At 44.2% G+C, this 21689-nt stretch overlaps 1 protein-coding gene across 26 annotated transcripts in view; it reads right to left on the reverse strand.

The window, feature by feature from the left end:
• Window positions 1–21689, reverse strand: part of LOC119704331 (LIM domain containing preferred translocation partner in lipoma) — a 330317-nt gene that overhangs the window by 214431 nt on the left and 94197 nt on the right. For 22 of the 26 annotated variants that reach the window (XM_038145382.1, XM_038145377.1, XM_038145361.1 and 19 more), the window contains one exon: window positions 20878–20942. The exons of 3 other annotated variants lie outside the window; for them this stretch is intronic. The gene's annotated coding sequence lies outside the window, so the exon portion shown is untranslated. One more of the 26 variants, XM_038145387.1, reaches the window with a different exon arrangement.

Below are 21689 nucleotides of genomic sequence, written 5' to 3' on the forward strand. Positions count from 1 at the left end.
TAAAAGTTATTTTTCACTGGAACATTAATGTACAGATTAAATCTATAGCTGCCCCCACACTTCTGCTCCAAGCAAGTAATTTGTCAGGCACTGTTTGCATTCATCGCTTTTCCTGGCAAACCTCAGTAGATCCAGCCACGCAACAGTTAACTCAGCAAGGCTGGAAAAACCCTTGCCAGCAGAGCCCATGTCCCTGGGAATCCTCCCAGAGGGACAGTCACCTCTCTCTCCTCTGGCAGTGCCACACCTCTGCCTTGGCTGAAGCCGTCTGCACGTCCGCCTGCCACCCTCGGTCAGCTGTAGCTCACAGCTCCACTGCTGATCTGACTGCTACAAGCTTTTTCTGTGACTCCTTACTCACTGACCACTCTGGCAACATCCCCTTCCCAAAATTCACTGCCTCATCCCCCCCAGAAAATCCCTTAAATCTTCTCTGTGTCACTGCTGTGAAAGCCTCTCATTGATCATCTTGACTTACCCTGAACCATCCCAAACTACCACTCTGCAAAGCTTCTGCTGAGCTAAAGATTATTTGTTATAAAGCATATGTAGCCTCAACTGAAACAATGCAAGTGCTGGAGAACCCAACAAAGCATTAGGTAAATTGTTTGAACAAAAAATTAAGCACCATAATCACAGCTTCTCCTTTATGTCTGGCTTAAAATTTAGCTAGATCCATTTTCAACCATTGCATTTTGTTATGCTCCTGTCATCTGCATTACAGACTTGCCTCTCTTCCATACATAGATCCTTTCAGAATGCAGCCAGATCATTGCTTAAATCAAACCAAAACATTTAAATTAAGTATCAATTAAACTCCTCGTAAAGGGCAGATTTCTCTTGATTCTTTCATGTTTGTTCACTCTGAACTCCCTTCAATTTCCCAGCTACCTTTCCTGAAATGGTGGCTGATGGCATAAGACCATTTTTAAGAATAGTCACTTAAAATAGAAGAGGTAAAATGATGAATAATATCAAAAACAAAAACCTGAAATCAGCTGTGGACGCCTGAGGTTCTGTTATCCTTGCTTCCTTGGAAGCATTAGTCATCACCTACTTTTGGAGGCAGAGGATAAGACCAGACTAACCATGATAAATAGCATTAAGAGCGAAGAGTGAAATCACACTGCATAAATAAGGCAAACAGTGTGCTCTGGTTCTATCATTAGGACAATCTTAATGCTGTAAGTTCAGAAAATTCTAACCATGAAAGAATACACTACAGCAGAGGAACTGGAATCCACGAATCCCAAGCTGAAACCACATTATCTAAAAATGTCAGACCAGGAATATCAATAGCAGATAATACCATGCAATAATAACAGCCTGACAAGGTTTTTTCACTGCCTTTTTCTTTTTTCAAATGTGTGGGCATAAGAGCTTGGTTTTGCTTTTAATTACAGGATGTCATTCACCTTTGAGAAGCAAAGGTAAAAAACTGAGGGTTTCAAGTCAATTTCTCCTTACATGTGATAAGCAATGGAAGGGTAGAGTACCAATTTGTCTACTTTTGAAATTGTACGTACATTCATCTCTGACATAGGCTGGCTTTTCTGTGATTAGACTGTACCCAAATAAATCTGCATTTCATTTTAATATTTGTAACATGGACCAAATACTCCTTGGATGTTGATGGACTTCGCCAAGACAGAAGATTTTGTCCCTGAGTTAATTAAGCTAATGCTTCGTAGCGGGTAGCAACAGTATTGAACAAAAAATGAGCAACAACCGTCTGTGCTTACAGACTGTCTGCTCTGTCTTCCATCCCACGCTTCCTAAATTCACTGGCTTGATGTAGGTCTATGATGTTCTGTCTTACTATCACCCATGCACAGTGAACCATTACTCCTAAGGCCAAGAGATTGACAAGATACAGAGAATTAGGACCTTGTTTGTTGACAGTAGATGCAACTGAAAGTTGTGTTGGGGCTGTTCTCTGATACGCAATACAAGCATCACCTTCCCATGACAACTCAAGTTTGTCTCTAAGTGTAGAAATGCAAACTGCATCCTCCCCACTCTCTCTTCTCTCCCATCCAAGTAAAAGAACTCCAAGAGAAAAGCTCTGACTTTGCATCACCTTCCAAATGAATTTTAAAGAACAGCTCTAGAACTAAACGAAGGGGGCATCCTTCACAATGCAAAAATCATGCCACCCATTGTCCCTTTCTGTTAGAGCTGCAATCTGCATGTCTGGATGTCTCTCCTATAAGCTGATTTGTCTTCATTTTTCTGCCTGAAATTCCCCAAACTGCAAACCTCAAATGCCCTGCTAGAATACAGGTCTTGGCTTTGTCCTTTTCACCTCCAGTCTTCTAATTAGTCAAATGCAGTGACTGAGGCTGACCAGAGATATTGCTCTTTACAAACTCCCAAAGCTCCTTGTTTTTCTTGGCACTGTTCCCCTCTGAATGTTAAATGAATTTATTTCTTCATTTATGGCACGTACTCTCTAGCCATGCTCTTGTACTTCTTCTGGCCTTCAAAACAGGGTATAATGTCAAAATTCAGGTCTTATTAGAGGTCTTTAACCAAACATAGGAAGTGCCATAGGTACTTACGAACTCAGCACAAGCTCTCCTGGGATGCTTTTCCCATATGGTACTACTTATTCTCATCAATTTTACATCATATGGCAAATTATGTGATTTGGGGAATTAGGAGTCCTTGGGAACTCCCTTAATCATTGCTGATCTGCACAACATCTCTAACTGAATTTTACTCCTGCAATATTAACCAGCCCAATAATGCTCCTCCCTCAAACCCCCTCAGCAGCAAATTGAGTCCTGACCTTCATCATGAATTGAGTCCTGACCTTCATCATGAAGTCTCAGGAACAACTCTGAGCACTGGGAATCCTGTGCAAAGTGCTGGTGTGACCTCTACCACCAGTGAGCAGTGAAGCTCTAAGAGTCAACTGAGCCACCACGAGACTTTGAGAGGTGATGAAGAGGAAAGGAAAACACCATCACCCTCCACTGACTGCCTTCCTGACCCTAGGCAAACTCGACACAGGTGGACTTCAAGTTCTTGTGGCAAATACCTCCTCAAGATCAGGTTTCTTTGCTTGCACCCATTTTACATGGTTTATGCACAGCTCCTAATGCTTTACTGTAGTCTTTCACAGCAGGCATCAGCTGGAGCAAGTTCAAATCTGCCTCTCAGATTCATAGTTTATTTTGATTGCCTGGATAAGGCACGGTTTTGTATCTTCATCCCAATTCCCTCAAAGTAAAATAAATGCGTAAATGAAACCAAAGACACTTCTTCAGTTAAACAGGACTGAGACCATTTACCTATTTCCTGCTATGGGACATCACTAATGTAATCAGAGGAATTAAAGGAAAAAGAAACCTAGTTAGAGCACTGATGAATTATTCCTCAAAGAATGTAGTCTGGTAATATTTCATTCTGGCTTTAACAGCTTCAATCAAACTTCCATGGGATCCTCCAGAAGACCTGACTGAAATTCAAAGTGCACGCTGGTATGAGGAAGTGGTTGGCCCAGATGACATCCAGAGATCCCTTGAGGGATCAAAATCAATTATTTTGCTACTCAAAACCCCCAGACTGACAGCTGTGACTTCATCTGCAGTCAGAAGGGTTGCATGGAATCACAAACCTGCTGAGTTGGAAGGAACCACAAGGATCATAGAGTCCAGCTCCTGGCCCTGCTCAGCACTATCCCCAAGAGTCACATCAAGTGCCTTGAGAGTGTTGTCCATACTCTTCTTGAGCTCTGCCAGGTTTGGTGCTGTAACCACTGCCCTGGGGAGCCTGCTCAGTGCCCAACACCCTCTGGGGGAAGAACCGTTTCCTAATATCCAACCTAAATCTCTCCTGACTCAGCATCAGGCTATTCCCTTGAGTCCTGTCACAGTCGCCACAGAGAAGAGATCAGTGCCTGCCCCTCCTCTTCCCCTCACAGGGAAGTTGTAACTGCAGTGAGATCTGCTCTCAGTCTCCTCCAGGCTGAACAGACCAAGTGCCCTCAGCTGCTCCTCATACAGCCTCTCATCAAGGCCCTTCACCATCTTCATTACCCTCATTTGGACACTCTCTAATAGTTTCATGTCTTTCTTACATTGTGGTGCCCAAAACTGTCCACAATATTCAGTGTGATTCCAGCCCAGCCCAGCGCAGAGCAGGACAATCCCCCTCCTTGCCCAGCTGGCAAAGCCTCCAGGACACGCGTGACCCTCCTGGCTGCCAGGGCACTGCTGGCTTATGTTCAACTTGCCACCAACCAGGACCCCCAGGTCTCTTTCCATGGCACTGCTCTCTAACCTCTCATTCCCAGTCTATCCATGCATCCATCCAGGGTTGCCCCATTCCAGGTGCAGAATCTGGCAGTTCTTGTTGAACTTCTTATGGCTGGTGATTGCTCTATCCTCTAATTTATCAAGGTCTCTCTGCAGTGCCTCCCTGCCTTCGAAGGATTCATCACTCCTTCGAGTTTGCAGCAATATATTGTATTCCACTTAAGATTTGCCAGCAATTTCACCTACTGGCAATACAACATTATATTCCTTACTTTCTAGTTGCAATAATTTGCAAATGAACAGAGCTTGTGCCCATTCTTTTAATAACCAATACTTGGAAAGTAACTTTTTTCCCCTAGCTCCATCCATAGCTCATCTGTTTTTCATCAGATCCATGCCAGTTTGAGATGTGACTTTGGTTGGACACTCTTAAGTCACTACAATTTCTACAGAATTACTGAGACATAAAGGAAGACAGCAAGTGTGTAGTGGAGACTGCAAAGATGTGCTGGTATAAAACAGCCTCTATGGTACAAAGACACTTGACAAAAGTTAATGTAATCATGAAAATAGTTCATCAGGTATCAACCCAATGTCACAATCATTCCTACTTTAAAACCCTGCTTCTGGGACAATTATGGTATCAACCAAGAAGCCCCCCTTAGATTTCCCTCTTAGTTCATTTTTCTCATATCAGCTTCAGTAGTGGAAAAGGTAGAAGGGCAAACTAAACATAAAACTTATTTTCTTTCCCAATATAATTGCATTAGGAGTTTTGGGATTAGATGCTGGCTATTTGAATTTGGCTGCTGCTGCAAAACACATGCATAAAAGCTGATGAATGAGATCTTCCTTTTACAGCCATGTCACATCCTGGTGTCAGATGACAAACTAGGCTCTAAAATCCCAATAAATTGAACTTGACTTGTCCATGTGAACTGAAACAAAGAGATCATACTGGCTCCCTGGAGATAGATAGATCTATCTAATCTAATACAACTCTAATGACTGCATTGCAATCTCACCAGAGAGCAAGCTGATTCTTGGCTTCTGTGGCATGAGACAATCCTCAGCTACTCCAAACATAATCATATTGGATAAAACACCAATCCAAGGCCTCAGCTACTTGTGGTCACAACAAACCCCAAGGCAATTGTAACAGAGGAGGCAGACCTGCTGGCTTACTCAAATACATTTTATTCCTGAACGTAAGAACCTAAGCCAGGAGTTAGCTCTGAGCCAGCCAGATTTCTTCCAATTGTTATAGCCTCTTCCCCTGATAACTTGACCTACACGTTTGTGAGGATGTTGCTGTACCACAAAAAAAAAAAAGTTTGAGATGGAAGTTTCAGAAATTTGTATATAAAATAAGAGAAGAAATATATTAAAAGAGACAGCAAAACCAGGAATGATGCAAAAAAGTTATTCTGGGAGTCTCAGATCATGAGCTCCCTTACACAAATACTATTTTCCTGCATACAATTTATTTTCAAAACCTCTCTGCCAAAAAAAGCTGCCTTTATTCCTTCTGTGCCTGTATTCAATGTCTTGCCTATAGCACAGCTCAGTGCTTGGCTTCCTACTTCAGCAAGGGACTGCCAAGCAACACAGAGCTTATCCATCAAATAAAATTATTAAGGGACTGGACTTCTCAACTGATGGAGATGTACTGAAATCAGGCATATCAAGAGTCTCACTTAAGTGAAAAGAAAACAGGACAACAGGAACTGGCAAGGTTAAGGCTGCTGGAACAAACTCAGGTACTTTGGATGCTGATGCTGGCTGTAAACAAGGAGGAATTGTGCAGAACTAACATGCAGCTCAGCTGTGAGATATCAACAAGACCCCAGTGGGACCAAATGGGACCACGGCAGCATATTGACACACAGATAATTGTATTAGCTTTGCAGAGCAGTGTGTGTGGCTCAGCCTGGGGAGAAACAGCAGGGATCTGAGCTCAGTGGGAAACTGATAGAGTGAACTAGGAAACAGTGCTGAGCTTGAGGTCCTGCCCAGCAGGGCTGGGTGTAGGTGGGTTTTGTGTTTATCATGAGGCTCCCTGCACTTCACTCCTCTTCTAAAACAGCTGTGATGGCAGGAAGAGTCAGATGTTGCCTCACCTGGAAGAGCACACATCTGCTACTGGCAGTCTGAACCCCAAGCCATCTAGAGGATTTCTGTGAATGGAAAAGGAGCTGCAGCTCAGAACACAGGCACAGCACTGGCCCCATTCAGGAAGGAAGCATGTGTGGATCCTTCACCACCATAACATTCTGACAGCTCATGGAGCTGGCAGTAGAATCCAGACTTTGACACTGTACTGCCTAAAAATCAAGCAATTAGATCAATTAATCAGCAGGAACGGTGTCCAGGATCAAAATCTTTAATCCCAGACTCTCTTCCTCCCACCTGATCCACTTAACTTTTCCTCCCTCAGATCCCATCCTGGAAGTCACAGCTTCAAAATCCCTGGATGACTTTTTCTTGAGCCTTGCACCAACCTGTGCCTTGGTTTTGGTAGCTCAGGTTATAGCACTTTGCAAATAATCTGGGGAAATAGCCTTTTTCCTATGGAAAATCCTGCATCTTAAAACAGAAGAGTGATAGCTGCCAGATGACTAGAAATTCATGTTGTAGAGAGATTGCTAAAGAAAGCAAGATATTTGAGTGTATGAAAACTGTAAGAAAGGAAGTACACAAAACTCTTTGTATAAACAGTCAGGAAAAAGGCTACATTTCTCTTGAGTTTCATGACAACAGGTGACTTGACATCATCAACACACGAGCACTGTCTTCTTGTCTCCCTTCTGCAACACAAAGCAAAAATAAAGGTTTAAATTGCTTTCTCCTTAAAGAAGCTGAAAGCCTGCAGTACTGTCAGGAAAGACAGAGGATCTCTGCAGGCTACCAAGTTCTGCTTTTAGCAGGAGACTAAATTATTACCAACTCTAGGTAAGGCTTACTGTGGCTTTGCCTGGAAAATCTCCAAAATGAAGAATCCCTTGCTACCTATTGACTTGTACAAGCGTTACACTATTTCCCCAAAGAAAATGCTTTTCCAGCTCTCAGCTGAATCTCCCAATCCATTATGCACATTCACAGCACTTTATTTGGCCATCTGGACAGAAGCATTTGGCTCTGACATGTTCAGAAGGCCCCTGGCAGTAGTCACAGGCTGCCATTGGATCACTCCTTTCCACCAGAAATAGAAGCCAAAGCTCTCCCAGCCTAATCTTGTAGGCCATGTGCTCTTAGCCCCTGACTGACCTTCCTCTGGACTCTCTCCATCTCTTCACCATCCCATTTCAACGGGTGGACTCAAGACCAACAGCCTCAGCAGCACTGAGGAAAGGTGAGCAGTAACTCATCTCAGTCTACAGTCCAGGCTCCTCCTGAAGCAGCCCTATATGCAGTTTACTTTTCTGAAAATCACAGCGCACAATGGACTCATATTTGACTGGATGTTCACTGCCTGCTCCACATCAAGAAATAAAGAAGAATAAAAAGCATATTTTGAGATGGTGCCTAAGCTGGAGGAGCTCCACAATGCCATGGCCACATGGATGGAAGGGTAGGTCACAAGGTGGTGTTAGCTACCCCTATGCTATTTGCAATAAACCTATGACATGTAACATAATGACTTACAGCTCATTAAGAAGACACCTGTTCAAAGAGGGGGCAAAGGGTGCTGGCAAAGCACAGGAAAATTGGTGAAGAGGAATATGAAGAGGAATATTAAATGCAAAGACAAAGCTGATTGTGACACTGTGGAGTGCAGGAAGATAAAACTCTGGTTTAGTATCCACAGAGCATTAGTTCTGCTCTGAATAGAAACTTATGACAGAAGACAAGTGCTTGAAATTTGATTTTCAATTCTACTTTGAAACTCATAAAAGCACCAAGCACCAGCCCAAGAAACTCCTGCTCTTCCCTTTTAACTCAGTGTCCATTCATTCAAGAACAGTGATATGCAAAGCTCTGGGAGATAATTCCCCAGCTGGTGCAAATCACAGCACCAGCAATAAAGTCAACCCAGCCAGGCATCCACACCAGCCTTGTGAGTTTGCTAAACAAGCTCATTCTGCTAAAAAGCCCACCCCAGTTGCTCCACCACTATCACTTTGCTGGCTTCTGTTTTTGACCATCCAAATTAATCATTTGTTCCCCTTTCCAAAAATCAGTAGGAAGTTCTGTTGTGACTAAAGAGTTTTCATACTAGACTGGCCACATCAGTTCCCTAGATGTGGAACAGCTCAAAACTGACAGTCTCCAGGAAAATATTCTGATTCTCTTTTACCTTCACTGCACTTTCTCCCAAAAGACTGGCAGGGGGTGATGGAAGAGAAGATATGAATCATGAGCAGAGGGTACTTTTAGAGGGAAGAACAAAACTTTCAATATATCCAAAGATTTTCATATGCTGTTGCATTTTAGCCACTGCTGGCAACCACTCGTTTTTGAGCTGTGCTAGGGCAGGCAGCTGGGTCCTGCAGCTGGTAAGTGCACACACAGCTCCATTTATCAAATGCCCTTCAATAGTTGCTACCACTATCTCTCAGGTCTGAGGCAAAGCATGTTCCCACACACAACCAAGCATCTGAAAGGCATTTCAGCATGCCTCTGCTGTGTAATGCACGTATTTCTCTTTCCAAGTAACACAGCTGCCAACACCTTAATCATTCCTCGGGGACCTTCAACACATCAGCCCTTAAGTGCTTCATTACCTCCAGCAGCTCCTGCAGAGCTCACATCCCAGGTGAGCAGTACACAGCTCCCTGTCAGCTACAGAGAGCAGCCTGAGCTGCAGGAGAGCAGGATCTGTGCAAATCAGGTCTAACCGCCTATCTTCCACTACTCTTGTTTCTGGAAGTTTGGCCTTGTTTGCTGCAAAATATCTAGGACAAAAGGCAAGGCAGCATCAAGAAACCACATTTGAGACTAAAATCACTGTGTGATTCTTTTCATGAGATGCTGTGGGAAAGAAGATGCTTGCTCCTCTGCATGGACACTAAGGGGCCATGGAGACCAGTCAAAGAACCTTCACTAAAGCACCTGAGCTGTGTGTACCTCGCCAAAGCCTACTTGTTTTTAAGTTAGAAACTGCTGCCTCAAGTCACAAAATATAGCAGTTTGAAATTGTATTGATATGTTCTTGGCACAAAAGAAAAATAAACTGCAAATGCAACCAATACAGAAACTTGAGCTGCCCTTTGTTTCTGCAGGGCTTAAAACACTAAAGGGAAAATCTAAGCAACAAAGTTCATTGATCCATGGAAAGATGCAGTCTGTTAGGAACTGGTACACAAATACCTATTTTGAAAGTAGCTTGAGCATGTGAAGGCATAACCTACCCTTTGAAGCTTCTAGATTGCTCCATCAGGTTCCTTGAGATGACACTGATGGAGACATCATCATAAGGAATCACTTCCAAGTCAATCTCCTTTTTAAAACAAGATACCCCAGGGCAATTTTTTTTTGTGGAGCACCTCCACTAGGGAACAGCTTCATCTGCTCTCTTCATGTCAGCCCCACTGTCCCTCCTCTGCAGCTCCCCCATCACCCAGAGCCCTTCCAATTGAAGTTATGATTGAAAGGCTCAAAATAATGTAGGAAGGTTAATTAATCATGCAATGAATACAAACTTATACACATAAGTATGCACAGACATGTGCACATCCCTGATTTTTTTTATTCTGCATCATTAGCTCAGGAAACTGGTAGAGGCAAAGAATAAGGAGAGAAACCAACAGTTGCTCACATGGATCAACACTTCCAGGCTCTCTCTTTTGCAGCTCATCTCACTCATACTTGTGGTTTCAACATGTGATTCACATTAGGCCCCCTCTGCTCGCCATTTGATGGTTCTGCTGAACAGATGTGAATTTATTTAGTCACAGAGCCTGCTCTTTACACTGCCTCTTTGTAGAACAGATGGGCTTTTTTTTCCCCTGTTCAACAGTGTTCAGACAACGATCATACCCAGTGCACAGGTTTGCTTGGCAATTTCACAGGAAAAGGAACAACACATGAACATAGGCACGTTCTCACAGGAGCTCTTTTCTGCAGCCTGGACACACCACAAGAGGTGATGGCCCTGATGGAGAATGCCAAACTGCAACACCAGGAACGCCCAGACAAGACCAAGATCCTCAGGGATCAGCCCCAAAAATTCAAGCAAATGAGAGATGCACGCTGCACCTGGCAGGGTCCAGAAGACACCCACCACAAAGCTCTCCTGTGAAAGCTTGAGTGGAGAGGGAGTTGAATAAAGGGTAGGTTTCTGCAACACTCATGGGGACATGAAAACATGGCATCTCCTGGGACTCTTCAGCTTGGTGAAATAGCCTGGAAAAGCTATGCGCTCCCTGTGTGGGCATTCTTCTTTCTGCACTCAGAGAGCCTTTGGCACTGGATGAAGCAGAACTGCACAAAGGCCCTCTCAGAGCAGAATAAGACTGCCCACATGAGAAGCACGCTTGGAACAGCTATTGCACTTTAAATTCACACCCTGGCTTTGTTTTGCAATGGTTTCCCCGTGCAGAAGGGCCTGGGCTTCAGATTCAATTCCTCCCCATGTTATCAATAGCTGAGCACTGCTCCCATCTGAGGGTAGGATGTGGTCTGTATCAGAGGCCAAATCACAATCTTGGAGGAGAAGGATGAGCTTTCCTTTTACTTTGCACTATCCTGTATATGGATGCACCTCCCTATTGCTTCAGGAACACAACACTGATGACTCCACCCTAGCAAATGGCCCTGCTATGTGGGTAAATCATCTCTGCTCTACCACAGAAACCAAGGATGTGTGTACATGGCACACATGAATGCCATGCCCACACTTGAGCAAACATCTAATCCCACTCCAAAGCTGCAGTCCTGTCCCTCAGACACAGCTCTGTGCTACATGCACTGCCCACCTGTTACAAAGATGACCTCAGTTCCTAGCAGAATATTTTATATATATTATATATATATCTATATATATACACACACACACTTTAAATGTGGTTATGTGGTTATATCAAAATTTGGTTTTCTGGAGAATGAGACTCCAAATTTCAGAAGGAAAGTAAAAGTGGAATTCTCTGCCTGAAAGGCAGCCGGGACACAATCATTAGCACCTTCCCTGGGGGCCCTGAAGCTGAACATTTCCAAAAGCAGAAAAATGTGTGGCTTTCTTTTGGGGGGGCATGCATACAATTAAACAGTATTAAAAAGCTAGTAGGTATTAGGCAGAAAAATATTTTCAATAATAGAAGACTGGGACTGAAAAGGACAGCTGAGACCTTGCAGGGCAACAGGCACTTCCAGCTACAAAGCATTTTGTGTCTTCTGAGAGTTTTTCCTTTCTTTTTTTCTTGGCAAGCTCTGAAACACCACAGTATAATTTTCATTCCTGTTAATGACCGTGCCATCCAAATACCCTGAGTATGGACCATACACCAGCACTTCATTCTTTTCTACATCTTAAGCAGAAACAAAAAAGCAAAACACTGTGAAAGAGACTTTCATAAGCATAAAGCAAATTTATATCCCCAATTCCCAGAGGCTGGTTGCTTAACCTTCAATATGAGACTTCAATAACTTTGAGCAGTCAAACAACTTTCCTCCATGTGAGACAAAGGAAATTCCCTCTGGCTTTGCCCCACCTGCTCTGCAGACCTGGTGGGGCTGGTGCTCCTGCTGGGGCAGCACCAGTAACAAGACAGAACATGGCACCAGGAACAGGGCTCCCAGGCCATCCCTTCAGGAAGTGTGGAAAACCTTTCCAGGCATCACTCTCCATCTGCATCCCACCTTCCCTGTCACCTCCACCAAGGCACTGAGGACATTTAGCCCCTGCTTTACAACATTTTGAGCTCAGAGACAAGGTGTGGTCTGTAAGAGCAAATTGCACAGAGCCAAAAGGCATCCAAAATTTTAAGTATGGATATAGAGATCTCAGTGGAGGGTTAAAACTGAGGGGGAGCGGAGCTAGCAAAGGCTCATGATGGATAGCAGAGAACTGTTCAGAAGAAAATTAAGGAAACATTTTGAATTCCCTCCTAAAATGGAACAAATAGGTCCAACACTCCAACAGAAGGGGATTTTTTGCATCTCTGAATGATAGTGCTTCGCTTTTATGGCCTGCGGGCTGCTTGGGAAATTCAAAACTATTTCTCTGAAGAATTCACTTGGACAAGCTTTATGGCTTTGATCAGTTAACTATTTTTTAATGCTAATCCACCCCAGTGATATTTGTCCTCCTTTTCCCCATGTGCACAGAAGCACAGACACAGACAAATACTACACAAAAGCAAACATTAGCCAGATGAACAGTCAGGAACAATGACATCCAGAGCCCATAACCAAACACCAACTCCATTCTGTTTTATTCCTTTCTATTCTAGCAGTTCAATATCCTTTAGCCCAGTATGACCCACTAATCGAAATTTAGGAAATCAAATTTCAAATCTTGGAGCCCAGCAGGTATAATGCTCATGCAGTGATTTGGCCACAACTACTCTCACTCAAAAAATGCAAATAATTTCCCCTAAAAGTTGGACTAAAACACATGGTTGAAAGGCCTTATTAGAAACAAACCCCAGCAAGTAGCCCAAGAGCTGCCCCATTTGCCAGATTAACAAATAAAGGTGCAGAAGTAGTGATTTGCTGACATCTATGAAGCAAAGATTAAAACGGGCCAAGAGAAGGACTGAAATTTCCAGACACCCACCACCTCACTGGAATTGCTCTAAGCTCCCCCACAATCTCAGGTGTAGAATCCAAGCGCCAGGCTAAGCAAAACTCCATTTACAAGCTTAGCATAAAAATTTGTCCTCTTGTTTAAGGCACCAAAGTCTACATGTGCACCCAGAACATGCTGGGTATCTAAGCCATTATTCAATTATCAATCCTACTGGTTGCACCATTGTGATATCCCATGACATAAACAGCAAGAAAATGACACTACACCAAAAAAACCCAGAGTAAGGGACAGTCCCTGCTCTGCAGCACCTTTGGTATTCAGGCTGCTATCTGAACTTTGCTTGCTGTCTTTAACTAACAGATTCAGGCAGTATTTCCTGTGGCAGAGAATTGCACAGGCTGATTATTCTCTGCGGAAAAGTGAAGAAATCCTGGAAGCAATTTTCTGTCTCAATTGTTCCCAGAGTGCAGGAACAATCTCTTAGCCCTCTTCCTATTTTCTGCTCAATGCCATCCAGGCTCAGCGGGCAGAATCCATCACGGTGATGCTGCAGGTCTGGGTCCTGCAAACACTCACCCAGGTGAAACTTTACACATGAGCAGCCCAACAGGCTTCAACCAGCGTCGGCCTTGACCTTGGCCACAAAGGTTTTAGGGCACAAAGAATGAGACAGATGAGAATTCAAAGCACCTGGGAAATGTTCAGTCCTAGGTAGGACCGGGCTTATCTCAGCAGAGTAACACAAACAAAATGTTTGTGATGCACACTTCTTAACCTTGTTCTTTTAAAATTCACTCTCAGGCACATGGTGTGATTCTTGCGGTGTCCTGTGCAAGGCCAGGACTTGGACCTGATGATCCTGATCCACCTTTCCAACTCAGCATATTCTACGATAATTTTAAAAAATCAAGGAAGATCAGCTGTGCTTGAGAACTGTGCATCACAGGCAAAGCTCCTAAGAAGAAAGATCATTTTCTCAAACTAAAAATTTCATTATCATGGTGGGAAGGGGGGGAAGAAAGGACAGATATTTTCTAAGACAAAAATCTAAGAGCTGATGACTTTCTACCAGAGCCAAGTCTGACCCACAAAACAGGGGATGAACTGAGTACTACATACTAATCTGCACCCCTCTGCATATGCTGCAGCAGCAGCAACTCGAAATATGAATTTTTCAACATTTTGGCAATATGTACTATTCACCCAGGTACATGCCCACACTCAGAATTATTCAATCAGAACCTTATTTTCCACCCAAATGAATTTTGATATAAAATATTCAATTTGGCCTAATCAGTGGGGCTTAAACATCAGTCAAAATATTTTCTTGAATTGACTCCATCAGTGCCAGAGCACGAGAAAAATCTCTTTAAATAATCTGCCTCCAAAGGCAGATACTGACTTTTCAAATGTGTTATTATTTTTTTAATAAAAGTAACATTAAAAATATTGTTACTTTTCAGCTGCTGAGGGAGAGGCAGAAAAGGACTGGGGGGCTGCTGCAGAATCACACTGTCAGTCTTAGTATCACTTCATTTTCAAATGAGGAATTTGGTAGTAAACAACCTTTTCCTTGTACACAAACATTTTTAATTTCATGCCCTGCTAATCATACATCTGTTAGAGCTCCTTTTCCACCCATTCTGCTAACGATAATAAAAGAAAAATTGTCGCACTAAAAATGTGGTTTGTCTGAAATGAAAATTGAGTAATAATCAACGTTCCTCTGTGGGATGAGGAAACGCAGCAGCAGTGGCCCGATGGAGGTGACAAAGACATGGTTTGAAAAGGGATGCCTTCACACACGCCTTGCCAGTGGCCCTTGCTGCTGGCAGCCCCTCTGTGCCCCTGTGTTTGTGTAAGAGCCCTTTTGGGACTGGTTCACCCAACAGCTTCTCTCAGGCTTCCTGGTGGTCCACACCAGGCACCACCACCAGCAAAGCCTCTCCTGCTGTCATCACCTCACTCACCAGCACCTCCTTCCCCTGCTTTCTTCCCCTCTGTTTTTTCCTCACCTCCTCTATCGGCAGGATATGAATGTGACAAATGCTACAGCACTGCCCTCGCCTTCCCAATCTCCTTCCAGTGGTGAGACTTCAGATGTGTGCAATACCTTTACCTGAGCCTTCCACACACCAGCGCTCACTGACGTGCTGCTCAAAAGTGCACTTAAATATGTGACCACACCCCTGAAAACAACTCCTTATCATCTCTTCAGTAACATTAGTGCAAGTGTTGGGGTTATTTAACAGACATGCCCAGCTGAAATTCCAAGTTAATCAGGCCTCCAGAAACACCCACAATGAAGACCATGTGATTTGGCCTGAGAAATAACTTTTTTTACAGTAAGACACTAGAATGAATTGCCCAGAGAAACTATGGATACACCATTCCTGGAGATGTTCAAAACCAGGTTGGACAGGGCTTGGAACGACCTGATCTAGTGGAAGGTGTCCCTGCCCATCACAGGGGAATTCAAACTAAAGGGTCTTCCTCAAAGTTCCCTTCCAACCCAAACCTTTCCATGATTTTTTTGATTCTAAGATTTACTGTCTTGCACTGCCCACACTCCTCTTTTCTGGACTGCTGACACACAGCTTTTGCCTTTTTAGACTCCTCCTATTCCCATAGCTGCGCTGGGCCAACTCCAACTCAGAAATACTGCACTTGTGAGACCTACGCAATGGTAGCTGAGAGTTTTAACAAGCAGTAAGAATCCATCTGAAGCCTTAGGCAATGTGGCACAAAGACATTCTGGGCAGAGGTACGTGACTCTGCTACACCTGGGACTCCTCTCTGGCCTCCAGTCCTCACATTAGCATGTTGAGCCCTCTGCTCCTTACAGAGGCTGTTTTCTAAAGCACGATTATCTACATAAGCTCTCCCTTGTCTTCACCAGAAGTGCAGTTGTTTGGCTAATCGGCTTTAAGGAGACTTGTGAGTTAACTAATATCAATTAATTACTCCCATTTCGCAGATAAGGAAACAAAAGAATTTAAAAAAAAGTGAAGCGTTCTGGTCTAAATTAATGGAAGGGAAATCAGAACCCCAACCCACTCCTTGACTTGGGTCCAGAATAATCAAAGGCACTGGGGAGAGGACCTTGGCACCCCCAGGCCCCTGCCTCGTGCTCAAGAAGCAGCACCAGCCCCACTGTGCACCTCCAGCCCTTCAGCTCATTGAGGATGCACAGGCAGCCTTGAGATCTTTATTTCACTTGTGCTCTCATGCTAAAGCTGCAGGGATTTGAAATGCTACAGTACAAGCCAGCTTTTTATTACTCAAGGGACAGTTTTAGCCCAGCTGCCCAAATGCAGTTACCCCAGAGGCATCAGCACCACTCCACCACGCTCACAAGGGAGACGTGATCCAAACCAGGCTGTACCTAAGATTAGGTGACCATGACCAGCAAGAACACAGGCACTGACACATCCCTGCTGTCCATAAACAAAAGCATTCAGCTCTGGATTCTTCTGACCTCTAATTAGAGTGCATTCAGTCAAACAACCCTGCCAGAATTAACAGGGGAAAGGGAGGGGAAAAGAATAAAAAAAGACTTTGTCGAGCAAAAGTACTCTTAGACACATTTGATGTAATAGTCATATGATTAACAAACTGTCATATCAAAGTTTTCTGCGAAGTAGGAACACTCTGACAGTTCATATTTTAAAAACTGACATTTTGATTCATTACCGTAAATAGCACCCTGTATTAAATATTGTGACAAGGCATACAGTGTATTTTTTGAGCTCTGTAACATTTAGGAAGTACAGAATTTTTTTTAGCCTTTTTTTTTAAAGCACATATAATATCAAAAGCAGTTAAAGCAGAACTCCAAGAAAGCTTCTAGAGGAGAGAATCATGATTTCTGAAATAACCTACTTCTCTGCCATCATCTCAAGCACTGTTGGGAACTTAGGCCCACAAGGATCTTAATGTACTGTTTGCATAATAAAATAAGGAATTGTTTCACAGAACAAAAGAGCTATAAGGAAAGTGGCTACATTAAATAATGTAAAATTACTCACTAGCAAATCATCCTGAAGCTAGCAAAGAGGGAGAGCACTAAAAGGTGCTGAATTACCACTCAGAATGTCTGAGTGCCAGTTCATAACCGAGATGAACCACACAACGTCCAAATGACTGCCCAGATGTGCATCTTGCTTATCCCCCCAGTCTTCAGCCATGTGTTTGGCCCCCTTCTGCAGCCCAGCCATGCCCATCCCAGAAAGAGGCAGCACTCCCTCACTGCTGGGGTGGGCAGGAAGGGCTGCCCCATCAGAGCTACCAAGGACATCAGGGACAGAAGTCCACATCAGGACAGCTCCCACTGCAGGGATGCTATGAGCCACCAGAGCCCACGAGCCTAGACAACTTAATCCCCTTACAGCTCCCTGCTTATGGATCCCTTTCTCTCAATCACCAGCATCAGGGCAAACAGGACTGGGACCAGAAACAATACTGTCAAGGTTCTGCATTTCCTGAAAAGCAAACCTCTCGATGAAGAAATCAAAAATAATGGCCCAAGCTACCACAAAGATCTTGCTACTGCAGCAGAGGAAAACCAGAGGCTGCCTAGCTGTTTGCAAGAAGCTCAGGTGTTATGAGGACTGCAGTCCAATGCTTTGGAAAGAAAAATGGTTACCATTATCATTGCTTGCAGGCAGCTGCAAGTGGATCTCTGGGCTCCGTCTCCTGACAGAATGGATACAGTGCCATAAACATGAGCCCAGAGCCTACCCCTGGACATGATGAGGCTGTCACGCACCCTGAAGATGGATCACAGCACTGTTTCAGCCCAGCCTGCCTTTCCCCAGGAGCAGCCTCACACCCCTGACATGCTGGAGAGCTTGTGGATGTGTCTGCATGCCAGCAAGTGTGGCAGTAGTAGTGGTCTAGCCAGACATCCAAAACATATTTGCACCGCTATAATTTGTCCATTCACCAATATGTTTTCCTAAAAACGCCCATATGCTTTTCCTGCAGTTCCCATATGCTTTTGCAAAGAGAAACAAAAACATTTTGTTACTCGAGAGCGATTGATCGCCACATATTTCACAGAAGTCAAGTAGAAAAACAAAAACAACAACAAAAAAAAAAGCAGTCAGCTGCTTCCCCCTCCTCCTCTCTGTTCATGGAGGGAACTGTGAAGAGCAGGAAAAAATTCAGCCCACAGCAAAATACACACACCGCTCATTTTTTTCACACTGCAAGATATTCTAGGAATTACAGGAGGAATCTTCATTAAAAACAAGCTATCAAGGATCTGGCAGCCAGTGGCATTCCAGACAGTAATTCAGCATCGGGTGCTCGGCGCTCGCTCGGGTCCTCGCCGCAGGCAGCGCAGCCCACAGGAATCCACGCTCCTGGAGATGCACTTTAAACAAGCCAGAGGGTGGGAGGACAGGGTGGTAAAGAGGTTACAGCCCTTCCAACTCACAGGACAGCTCATGTGAGGCTTAGTCTATCTCTCTGTGCAGGTATAAAGCCCCCTCTCACATGCAGGGCTTCCCAGGGAGGTGCTGCCTTGCACACAAATCCCAAAGCGGGCGAGGGGAGCGGGCAGGCTCGGTTCAGCTGGGAGCAGGCACGTGGGTGTACAAGTATGTGTGTGTCAAGGCTGGAGCATGTGGGAACCATAGCTGTGTAGTTAAAGCCTCATTAAGAAACAGCAGACCCAGGGCCAACGTTCAAAGAGGAGCAACGCAAAACATTTCTCTGTAGAAAGATTAGCGTGTGTTCTTCTTTACACAAATAAAATTAAAGAGAGACTCATAATATAGACAAATCAATTACTTCTGAAAAGCCAAGGGCACTGCATGCAAGAGCAGACAAGAGGGAAAAAGCTTTGTTACAGGGCCACCAAAGCGCTGCATAGGCTTTCTTCCCTGGAAAAGAAATTCAGCAATTGCTGCATGCAGTTCTGAAGTTAATCCCAGCTGCATCACGCACGTTGTTACAGGGACAGCTGCTCCCTTCCCAACACGGCCATACACATACCTATGTGTCACTATAACCTCATGCACCAAGGGCTGGGGATCATCTTTGCAGAGACTGTGGGAAATACCTGAGGGCAGAGGTCAAAAGACTACAGGAGTGCTTAAATCAACAGCTCAAGCCTAAAAAGAAAGAGTTTAAAAGTGACTTTCTATATAGGATACCCTGAACAGCACACAGCCTTCTATCACAATAAAACTTTTTGTGATGCAGTCCCATGTTCAGTTCTCCCACAAATTTAACCAGGAATGCTCTTTGCAAAGCTACTGTTTTCTTGCAATGATCTAATCTCACACTAAACCTAATGAGAGACCAGATGCAACAGGTCAAGAGCCCAATTTTTCACAGAAATGAAGCTGAAAACCCAGTCAAGAGAAGAGAAATCAATCTCTTTCACAGGACACAGAGTAAAAACCCAATTTGTCAGACACAGCTTGCTTCACAAAATACATTTTATGATATATTTTTGTCTTGAGAAGAGTTGTAAACACTTGAAAATCTGACTTCACCACTCACAAATGCATTGATGTTGTTGCTCAAGTGCTGACTAGAAAGCAAAACTAATACTGTCTCATTTAGTTAACATAAGGACGTCTTAAGTTAATTTAACAATGGGCTTCTTCCTAGATTTCCTATTTACAGCAACCCACTGGGATGGTTTATTAAACCTAGCCAGGACAGCTACCACAGAAAGAGTGAGACTAGCAGAAGAGCTACCATTAATCTTCCATAGCCCAGAAACTGGGAAGATCAGGCCTTGAACCAGATTCTATGCTCTTGCTATTAATCTCCTGTCCTCTACTTATTAATTCCTGGTCTGTCTTTGTCTGTCAACATTTATTAATGGCCCCAACTGTTTGCAGTAAACAGGATACTGAAATCTCATCTCCACCTAGACATAATTTACCCACAAAAAAAACCCAAAAAAACCCACAAAAATTAGACTCAAGAACAGTGTAAAGGCAGAAAGCAGGGACATACATTGTGTATCAAAAGAGAAGAATGAGAGCGCAATTAAATTCAGTGACACAAAAAAGTGGAGATTCACTGTTCCTGATTTTGGCCCGTCTCATGCTCCTAAAGTCAGATAACAGCACGGCAAACAAAGAAGCTCCACTGGTCACAACCACCAGGGTAGCTGGTCACTCATTTTCTGCTTCTCAACAGGGCTGCACAAGCTGCTTTGTCCCTCGCACTGCCATGACTTTGCAGCACCTCCAGCACCTTTCTGTCTGCTGGGGTGGCACAACTGAGAGAGGCTTGAGGACAGACCCACTGCCCTGACACTGGTCCTGCTCTGCAATCTAACCCTTCCTGAAATCAAACCATTCTATCAAGGGATGGGCACAAAGGACAGTTTGTGTCCTACACGTAATCCAGCAAGGGACTCCTACAATACTTTGGCGTGGTTCATCACGGTCATCCTTAAGTCACAGCTAAAGATCTCCAGTGAATTTGACAGAATTGGCAATTCTGAAGAATGAATTAATTTGCTCCTCACATTAATTTCTGTCTGTCCACTGAAACACAGTTAGATTCAGGTAACAATACAGCCAGCCCTCCATCACCAGCTGGGAACATCCACAGTCTGCAGAGAGCCATGTCATGGATGGGGAGTGAGCTCAGGCCCACAAGCAGGAAAGCTCTGTTTAAAAAAGAAGTCAAAGCAACACAATCCACAGGACCAAGCAATTGCTCCCAGGCAACACTCCCAATCTGCAGGAGGGCCTGCATGTTTGCTAATTCCAAACTTGGACCCAGAAACAGTTAAACCACATCAAGCCTCCTGGGTAGACTGGCATCCCACCACCCCAGGCTTTGGAGAAATGCCCCATCAGCTGTTGAAGGACTGAACATAGTCCTGAGGTCTTCCCACTGTCCCTAAACTCAGCAGCTGGCAAAAGCCCTGGGAGCTGATTCATTCCTCACCTGGAAGCAAGGCAGCCCTGTCAGGCACCCAGTCAGACGTACAGACAGGCTCTTCCAAGGGACCTCTGTGGGTGCAAACAGAAAGGTCAGAATCAATGTTTTGCTCACCGTAAAAGCAGAAAGTAAATCAAGCTGGCTGTAATGCCTCGCCAAGAAAACAGCCCCAAAAGGGCATGTAAGGCCAGCTGCCCTCCTGTACAGAGCAGACCACAGCCTCTTTTCCTCCCCCCTGACACAAGTCATGTGTCAGTCTGTCCCTGTTTTGACCCATACAGGGGTTTTTCACTCGTTGGCAGCACAGATTACATCTGAGCAAGTGTTGGGGTAGCTGAGGTTTATTTGGAAGAGAAGCTACTGGTTTTAAATCACTGCAGAGCTGGTGAAAGGCACTGACGTAAGGGCTGCAGGTAACAAAGTCTCTTTCAAAGCCTGACCAGACGCCCTTCTGCCTCTCATGCTTAAAGGACCTCTTCTTCCCAAGCCTCAGCCACTGCTCAAGGCCAAGCATGAGTCACTGCCACAGCACTGGCTTTGCCATGCGAGCATCAAGGAGCACCAAAGCAGAGATGGGATGCATTAAATACACAGACATTGTGAAAAAAGAGTCAGGGTGGGACAGCCCAAACCCTACCTCCACCTTCAGCCCTGGTTTCCTTTCTGGGTGCCTCCAAAGACACCCAATTAAAGAGAAAACACAGTTTTTTCAAGTTACCACAAGCTTTTTTCAACCAGCAGTCTTTAATACTTCCAGCTTATTGATATCTGAGCTTACTCTGATGTTTTTTATTTCCTTTAATCTCAGCCCTGGAGAA

The sequence above is a fragment of the Motacilla alba genome, chromosome 9 (genome assembly GCF_015832195.1).
Source record: "Motacilla alba alba isolate MOTALB_02 chromosome 9, Motacilla_alba_V1.0_pri, whole genome shotgun sequence".
NCBI classification, from domain to species: Eukaryota; Metazoa; Chordata; class Aves; order Passeriformes; family Motacillidae; genus Motacilla; species Motacilla alba.